The sequence below is a fragment of the Erinaceus europaeus genome, chromosome 4 (assembly GCF_950295315.1).
Source record: "Erinaceus europaeus chromosome 4, mEriEur2.1, whole genome shotgun sequence".
Lineage (NCBI taxonomy): Eukaryota > Metazoa > Chordata > Mammalia > Eulipotyphla > Erinaceidae > Erinaceus > Erinaceus europaeus.
Genome location: NC_080165.1, coordinates 80,428,688 through 80,438,518, shown reverse-complemented (window position 1 = coordinate 80,438,518; position 9,831 = coordinate 80,428,688). Strand labels below are relative to the sequence as shown.

At 40.4% G+C, this 9,831-nt stretch overlaps 1 non-coding gene across 1 annotated transcript; it reads left to right on the top strand.

Annotated features, from left to right (window-relative positions):
• Nucleotides 1-2,726: 2,726 nt before the first annotated feature.
• LOC132538348 (U1 spliceosomal RNA) lies at nt 2,727-2,890 on the top strand. Its single transcript, XR_009549745.1, has one exon. It is a non-coding gene; the product is annotated as a U1 spliceosomal RNA (small nuclear RNA).
• The last annotated feature ends 6,941 nt before the right edge of the window (nt 2,891-9,831 follow it).

Below are 9,831 nucleotides of genomic sequence, written 5' to 3'. Positions count from 1 at the left end.
TAGGGTTATGTCAGATACCAAAACCTGTCTGTGCATCCACTGGAACCCAAATAGTACCTTCCTTTGAAGGTTATACTGTGTTTGAGTCAGTGTGGTTTCCAACTCCCAGGTGCAAGTCCTGTAGAGGTAAAACAGGCACACTACCAGCTAACTGGCAGTCCACAATGGGCTCTATCAGAGTTATTGAATCCCCTCTTGCATCACCAGACTCTACATAACAGGATAAAGAAAACCAGGTTGTATTCCTTCTACACAGAGGCACCCAGGAAGTGCTGAGCTTCCATGTGTACCTGCCAGACCCCAAGTTATCCACCCAGAAACAGCCAGGTGGCATTCTATATAGGATAGGACTCTGACCTACACTCAGTTCCAAAGATACCCTAACAAGCTCCCCAGCCCAGAAACCCATTCAATGTCTTACTGAACAACTTTGAGCACAATGACTACCCCAGGGACCACTTTGTGTCTACCTCAAGTGATATCTTCTTGGTGTGGCACACCTCTGACATCACTAACAAACCACCGATCTCTGAGAACACATGGTAAACTGGAGTGTGTTGGGAGGACTAAGATAATCCAGCCCACCAGCATACCAAGAAAAGCAAAAATAAGAAATCTCTAATAAACCAGAGACAATCAGAATCTTTGAAGTGGAACCTGGAAAACTAGCCCACATGTTTGCCATACAATTCATGGATGAAAACTCCACTTCTTCTTCTAGCATTTGACCTTCTTCCGTACCTCAGCTGACTAACAACTCTGTTTCCAAGAGTCTGGAACAGAGAACTTCAGTGTAGGCATAGGAGACCAGATTGGATGATGAGACGTCAAGCGTTGGACAGGGTGGGGGAAGATATCCGCGTATATTGGCAGGTCCGGTCGAGCGTAGACATGGGAAATGAACTTAGATGATGCTGCATCCCAACGGATATCTGGCGGGGCGATGTTGCTAAGAACTGGCAGCCATGGAACCGGGGTGGAACAGATGGGTCCAGAAATTATCCTCATGGAGGAATATAATTTGGAATCTACCAAGTGGACATGGGGGCTATGGAACCATACTGGGGCACAGTATTCTGCAGTGGAATAGCATAATGCCAGAGATGATGATCGTAGTGTGGAAGCGCTTGCACCCCATGAGGAGCTGGCCAGTCTTGCAATGATGTTATTCCTCGTGCCCACCTTTGCTGCAGTTTTTATGAGATGTTCGTGAAATGACAGAGTGCGATCAAGAGTAACGCCAAGATAGACTGGCTGGGCTTCATGCCGGATTCTCGTATCATCAAGCTGCACATTAAGCTCATGCGAGGCCGAGGCATGGTGTAGATGGAAAACAGATGATACCGTTTTTGCAGTGCTAGGGATTAGTCGTCATTTTTTACAGTAATCAGATATCAGAGACATGAAAATAGGAAACCAGAACCAGGAATCAGAGACTGAAAATAGGAAACCAAAATATAGGGGAAAAAAGAAGAATATGAGTCAAAACCTAGAAGAAATAAAAGAACCAAGATCCAAAATAAATGAATTAATTGCAGCATAAGCCAAAATGAATGCCACAATAGCCCAACAAAATAGCACAAAAGCAAAGCTAAAGCCACAAGAGTAGGACAAAGTCACACAATAAGTGTACTCAAAGCTACAACAGTGGAACAAACAGACAAAATAAAGTAACTGACAAATAGTAGAGGACTTTTTAAGCAGAACAGAGACTTAAAGAGTCATCAATAGTGAAAATGACAAACTAACAAAAGAGTGGTAGAGTTAGAGAACAGGCTAAGAGACAATGAAACAATATCATTGACATGTGTGATGACTTAAAGCACAACAGCATCAGAATTATCAGTTTATCAGAAGTAGAGGAAGGAACAAATGCTTGACAAGTAATAGCAAGGAACTTCCCCCAGATGAAAAATGGGAAACATAATGATGCAAGAAGCTTAGCTAATGCTGAACAAAATTGATTCAAATTGCATACACTAAGATGCATTATAATCAAACTTGCAAAGACGGAAGACAAAAAAGTTACTGAAAGCAGCAAGAGGAAAACAAAGGGTAATGTACAGAGGTAAAGCCATAAACCATCAGCAGATTTGTCAACTGAAACTCTAAAAGTCAGAAGGGAATGACAAGATAACTATTGTGTGCTAAATGAGAAAGGCTTCCAACTAAGAATACTCTATCCTGCTAGACTTTCCTTCAAATTGGAGGGAAGAATAAAAACATTTCAGAAAACAATCAATTGCAGTCAAACTAGCCTTATAGGAAACTCTAAAGGGACTTTTGTCAAAGTAAATAAACACAAGAACACTAAAAAATCTTATTAAATAAAGATAGAAAAAAAACCTCAATTCTGTTATTATATTAAAAATTAATGGTCTGAACTCATCCATAAAAACATGGAGTTGGAATATGGATCAGAAAACATGATCCAACCATATGCTGTATCCAGGAGACATACTTGACTTAACAAGATAAAGATAGGTTCAAAGTGAAAGGGTAGAAAACTATGATACAAGCCAATGGACCTCAAGAAAAGCTGGGACAGCCATATTCATATGTGATACAATGGATTTCAAACTAATAAAAGACAAAGATTATCACTATATCATGCTAAGCAGGTCAGACAACCAAGAAGAAGTCACAATAATCAACATCTATGTCTCAAATGAGGGGCCAGTAAAATATGTAAAACAGCTACTGAGCCACTTGAGAAAGTACATTGAATACTTACCTGGCAGGGGATATACCATAATCAGGAAGGTGGTTTTCCCAGGGCAAGGCTTAATCTTTGCACTCCAGATGTGCTGACCCCCGCAATTTCCCCAAATGTGGGAAACTCGACAGCATAATTTGTGGTAGTGGGGGACTGCATTCACACACTCCCCTAAAAAAAATGTACAGGGCCAGGTGGTAGCACACCTGGTTGAGTGCATGTTACTGTGTGCAAGAACCAGGTTCAAGCCTCCGGTCCACACCTGCAAGGGGAAAGCTTTGTAAGTGGTGAAGCAAGGATATAGATGTCTCTCTGTCTCTCTATCTCCCCCTTCTCTCAATTTCTGGCTGTCCAATAAATAAAAATAAATTAAAAAATATACATTGATAACAATATCAATATAGATTGAAACTTAAACTCCCTACTCTCTCAAAATGATAGATCCATCAGGCAGAAAATAAATAAGGAAACAAAAGAATTAAAGGAAGCTGTTGGTATGCTTCTAGTTCTGCTTCTGGGATCTAGTTCTGCTTCTGTTACATTGCTTGACATTGTGGTCTATTTACATGGTCTTTTCTGTTACATTGGTTTGGCCTCACTCCCCCCTGCCTCCGGGAGATTTGGTTTAGCCCTTGCTAGTTTCACTCTTCTCCCTTCTCCCCGCCCCCAGCTTACGTACTTCCTGGGTTCCTGACTCTGCTGCCGGAGGAGAAAGATGGAGAAGCACATGGTGTGGTGATTAGGTGTTTGGACTGTTTGCCCGCTCATGAGTAAAGATTAAACTGTGTTCTCAGCTCAGCCATGTGTTTCTGGTCATCTATTACCTCCCATGAAGCCAGCCCGGAGAAAACAATACAATGGCGCCCTGAACAGGGACAAGAATCTGGGCTCCACACACATGCAACAGACCAAAGGAGATCAGATAAGTAAAGCCACAATGGCCTTCTTTTCTGCTTGTGAAGAGGTTTCCAAAGGCTTCTGCCCTTTCTTCATGAGACTGTTTTTCTGTTTCTGGAACATGTCTCTCTGGGCCACTCTGTGGTTTCCGCCCAATGCCCACCCACAGGAGCTGCCTCACCGTCGTGTGGCACGGGGCATTCGACACAGGCTCCCTCCACACTGCTCAGCAGCCGAGAGCAGGGCAGCAGACATGGTGGGCAGGGGTGCAGTCCATCCTGGCCGCCACCCCGGGGCACCTCAGCCCGCACCTTCTACATGGCCGGCCCGCCCTCCTGCTATGAAGTCTGGCCAGATCCTGGACCACCTGGAGACCACGTGCTCCCTTCTGGGACTGGGCCCCCTGGCCGAGATCCCCAGCTCGGTTCTGAAGGCAGAGGAGCTAGAATATGCAGAGATACCTGCAGAGATTGCAACCTACAATTCTGGGAGCTGAAGTTGCGCAAGAAGCCACTGCCAGACAATGCACCCCAGAACAACTAGACAGTACAGATCTAAATTCGTGTTTAAAATGACATGTCTTCGTAACAAAAGTTTTTCTCCTTGTGTATTTGAAGACCATGTTTATGTGTGTGTTTAAAGTTTGGTAAATATTAACTTTAAGGTTAGAAATGTAACTTTAAGGCTACATTCTTACCAGGCAAAGTTAAATGAAAAAGATTTACAACATAGTTCTCATAAAGGTAAAATTAACTTACATTTAAAGTCTGAGGTAAAAATTAGTTAAAAATCAATTTATTTTAACTAAGTTGGTCTAAAAAACCTGCGCACACCTAGGGTGTGTCTCCATCTTGAATGGGTGTAATAAAAGGTTAAATAAGACATTGTTGATATGTAAAACTCTCAAATACCTTCTCAATTAGGAACTGTGGATTGCACAATGGTTATGCTAATGATTCTCATGCCTGAGGCTCTAGCAGTGGTACTTTGACTTACCACATTTTATTGCGCTTAGATCATCAACTCTGGCATTATGCTATTCCACTGCAGAATACTGTGCCCCAGTATGGTTCCATAGCCCCCATATCCACTTGGTCGATTCCAAATTATATTCCTTCATGAGGATAATTTCTGGAACCATCCATTCCACCCCAGTTCCATGGCTACCAGTTCTTAGCAATATCGCCCCGCCAGATATTCGTCGGGATGTGGCATCATCTAAGTTCATTTCCCATGTCTACGCTCAACCGGACCTGCCAATATACACGGATATCTTCGCCCACCCTGTCCAACACTTGACGTCTCATCACCCAATCTGGTCTCCTACACCTATACTGAACTTCTCTGTTCCAGACTCTTGGAAACAGAGTTGGCAGTCAGCTGAGGTAAAGAACAAAAACCTCATCACAGACCCCTGCAAGCGTCAACCTGGCTTTGACCTAGCACGTTATGATTGGGCCCTCCTTAATCGCTATCGAACAGGCCATGGCCGGTGCGCCGCTATGTTCCATCGCTGGGGAGCCAGAGATGACCTGAACTTCCCCTGCGGCTACAGACAGACTATGACCCACATAGTCAATGACTTCCATCTCTCCAGATTCAAAGGAGGTCTTGAAACTTTACATCAGGCTCAACCTGACACTGTTAACTGGCTACAGAAGAAGGGCAAACACTAGAAGAGATTGCGCTTAGATTGGTTAGGAGCCTTAAAATGAAATGACGAAGACCTTCCAAATTTATAAGATACCTAAGCCAATTATAATCATAGAGTTATCAATTGTGGTAAACTTCTAACCTGTTACAAGTTTTGTTTCATAAGTAAGTGAATTGCAGCTGTCAAGTTCTCTACAGGAAAGCAGAATTCCAGCAGCTGACCTTCTTCATACAACGTTCCACCCCCTGGCATTCTTCCTTGGACATCTGCTATGGACTGGCACTTCTATCAGACTCACTGGTATACCTCGTGGATACTTTGCACAAAACTGGTAGCTTCCCTTTATGCTGCTGGGTTTCTCAAAGACTGACGGGACTCTATAGGCCATACCTATATACAGAGGCATGAAAGGCCCGTCACAGCAAAAAAGCCCACAGAGGCAAGAAAGGTTCTTAGCTTGATAAAGCCTTGCCCACAGAGGCAAGAAACATCCCCCTCAGGTCTTCCCTTGGCAGCACACTGGTTCTTGTTGTTCGCTTACTTGCTCCTCCATGTTTGTGCCAGTTTCTTTTTTGAAAATGCCTGTATGATATAGGTTTCTGTTCACCCCACACTCCTGATACTATGGTCAATTAGTTAAAAAGAGAATGGGCAATTGTTGGTATGCTTCTAGTTCTGCTTCTGTGATCTAGTCCTGCTTGTTACATTGCTTGACATTGTGGTCTATTTACATGGTCATTTCTGTTACATTGGTTTGGTCTCACTCCCTCCCCCCCCGCCTCAGGGAGATTTGGTTTAGCCCTTGCTAGTTTTGCGCTTCTCCCTTCTCCCCACCTCCTAGCTTACGTACTTCCTGGGTTCCTGACTCTGCTGCCGGAGGAGAAAGATGGAGGAGCACATGGTGTGGTGATTAGGTGTTGGGACTGTTTGCCCACTCGTGAATAAAGATTAAACTGTGTTCTCAGCTCAGCCGTGTGTTTCTGGTTGTCTGTTACCCGCCCATGAAGCCAGCCCAGAGAAAACAACATGAAGCAATGGATAACTTGACTTACTAGACACCTTTAGAGTGCTTCATTACAAAAGAGTGGAATACACATTCTTCTCAAATATACATAAGATATTCTCATAGATAGATCAGGTGCATCCACAAAGAGACAACATCAATAAATTCAGGGGCATTAAAATCAATCCAAGTATATTTTTAGACCAGAGTAGAATTAGACTAAGATTTAACAACAGATATATGGCAAAAGATAAATAAATAAAAACACTCAGATATAGAAACGCAACAGTTCACTACTTAATAACTATTGTGTAAAAGAAGAAACTAACTTGTTCCTGGAAACAAATAAAAATGAAGACATAGCTTTCAAAATCTCTAGGACTCAGCTAAAGTCGTGTTAAGAGGGAAATTAATAGTCATATAGGGACTAGGAACACATTAACAAATAAGAAAAAACTCAATAAGCAACTTGACCTAATATCTGAAAATTTTAGAAAAGTAAGAGCAAAAGAAGCCAAAAGCAAGGAGTGGAGTAAGAAAAAACATAGAGTATAAATTAACTTTGAAAACAAAATAACAATATAAAAGATCAATGAAGCTAACAGCTGTTTCTTTTAAAAGGTAAATGAAATAGACAAACACTTAGCCAGACTCACTAAAAAAAAAACAAAGGAAGAAAACACAAATAAGTCATATTATGAATGAAATGGGATGGATGGCAACAGACACCACAGAAATCCAAAGCATATTGCAAGGATTCTATAAACAACTATATGCCACCAAACTAGAGAATCAAGATAAGATGGACAATTTTCTAGACATATATACCTTTCCAAGTCTAAACAAGGAAAAACTTCAAAACAATAAACAGATAAATACATTTATGGACTAGGGATAAATATTTTTCTCTGTCACAATGTATAGAAATGGGTTCTTAGGAATGTATTGGTCAAAGTAAGAATTTCACAAGTAAAACTCAACTTTAATATTTTCACATATTGAGGGCCTCTAAAATTAAATTAACTTTCTATCAACAGAATGGTCTATCATAGGTTTTTCTGAAGGGCCAACATTAAACAAAAAGTTCTGCAGGGTTGGGTATATTGCATATTTAATAGTGTACTGGACTTGCATGTAAGAGGTCTCAGGTTTGATCCCCTGCACACAATTAGCCAGAGTTAAGTGTTACTCCAATAAAAGGGTGAAGGAGAAGGAGGAGAAAAAGAAGTTGCTGTTTTGAAAAGATCCAATTAAAATTTTTCACAGCTAAAGCTGAGGTCCTAGAATACAAATAATGCCCTACTCTGAGGTCATTGACCAATCCACTCTTTATTGTGACTGTGACATAAGGACAATGTTAGATATGAACTGCAGTTTCTTCAGAAAAAGAGTCTCAAATGCTAAGTTTAATTTTGTTTCATTAGATTAAGGAAACATTTTAGAAAAAAAATTATCATATGATTGAACTTGACCTAGAGAGATCTCTGTCAACATAATTTCTTCTGTTGAATCTATAAAAGGTTTACTAGAAGAGAGCATGTTTAGGTCCCTAATGCCATCATTCAGATATTCTAAATGAGTGATGAATTTAGATAGCTTTTTCCGTCTCTACCCTTGAAAAAAAATGGTCTTGGAGTCACTCAATATTTTGTAAATATTTTTGTTAGTGTGTCAACTATAGTTGACTTTTCAGGGAATGATAAAGAACAAGACATTGAAAACTTGCACAGGGCTCACTTTTTCTCTTCTGATTACACACCACACATATTGTAAGTTATGTACATAAGTGTATGCACAGAAACAATTTCTCAAAAGAAAATCTGAAATTGCAGTGGCTTCTCCAGAGAAACTTTGGCATGTACAGGGTTAACCTTTTGACAAATACATTAGAACAAAAAGTGCGAAACTCTCAGTAGTGTTGCTGTCCTGTGTGTCTAATAGGTAGATTACTTTGTAATTCACAAGAACCACCCTTTTATTTTCATCCTTCTGAAATTAGTGAACATAGTGTTTTAAAATTGTATAGTTTTATGAAAGTGCCAATGGCATGATATGATTTAAACAAGCTTATGACAATATTTGTTTTTTAGTGTGAGCAAAATTGAATTTCTGTGCATTTAAACTCATACTACTCTTTGCAGAAGAGATTATTAACCTTAATGGTTTTATGTCTGCCTAAAGCTAACACAACTTCAGGTCTTAATTTTTGCAATTCTATTCATTGCTTTTGTTTCAAATCTTTAAAAAAGGCTTTGATTATAAATATTTTTTCTTTACATGTAAATTCTATGGCCATTTGTCCACATAGTAGAAATACAGGGGATAGGAAGAGGATTAACTTTGTTAATTCCATTTTATCATAAATTTAATAAGCAGAGCACATGAATCTCTGTATATGCTAATGAAGTCAGTTTTTTAGATGATAATAATAATAGGTCCTTAGAATTTTGACATAACTTTCAAGTCTTGTTTAATAAACTACTTTAACTCAGAGGTTTATTTATATAAAAGAGAGTTTATGTAATTTTTTAAAATATTTATTTCTTTTTTGTTGTCTTTGTTTTTATTGTTGTTGTAGTTATTATTGTTGTTGATGTCGTTGTTGGATAGGATAGAGAGAAATGGAGAGAGGAGGGGAAGATAGAGAGGAGGAGAGAAAGATAGACACCTGCATACCTGCTTCACTGCCTGTGAAGCGACTGCTCTGCTGGTGGGGAGCTGGAGGCTCCAAACAGGAGCCTTACACAGGTCCTCTCACTTTGTGTCACGTGCGCTTAACCCACTGGGCTATCACGTAACTCCCATATAATTTCTTAATAAATAAATTACAATAATTAATTTTACCTTAAAAACATAGCTTTATTTCTTTGAAAAATTACAGTTTTAAGATATGAAACTGAAATTTATATAATGGTTATAATTTAAATAACTACAAATAAAAAGCTAATACATGAAAAATAAAACTGCAAGGACTTATGTTTGAAGAGTCTATCTAGAGGTTATCATCACATTTGACTCTCAAGCAGGATGTTGCCATTAGACAGATCCTTACACTCTGCCCTGTCCTTGTAATATACATCCTGAGGGGACCAACAGATGACTCATCTGGGAGAGCACATATGTTACTTTAACATGGACCCAATTCAAACCATGAAGGAGGGCTGGCAGTCTTCTAGCGTTTGCCCTTCTTCATTAGCCAGTCAACAGCGTCAGGTTGAGCCTGATGTAAAGTTTCTAGACTTCCTTTGAATCTGGAGAGGTGGCAGTCGTTGACTATGTGGGTCATAGTCTGTCTGTAGCCGCAGGGGCAGTTCGGGTCGTCTCTGGCTCCCCAGCGATGGAACATAGCGGCGCACTGGCCATGTTCTGTTCCATAGCGATTGAGGAGGGCCCAATCATAACATGCTAGGTCAAAGCCGGGTTGACGCTTGCAGGGGTCTGTGATGAGGTGTTTGTTCTTTACCTCAGCTGACTGCCAGCTCTGTTTCCAAGAGTCTGGAACAGAGAAGTTCAGTGTAGGCATAGGGGACCAGATTGGGTGACGAGACGTCAAGAGTTGGA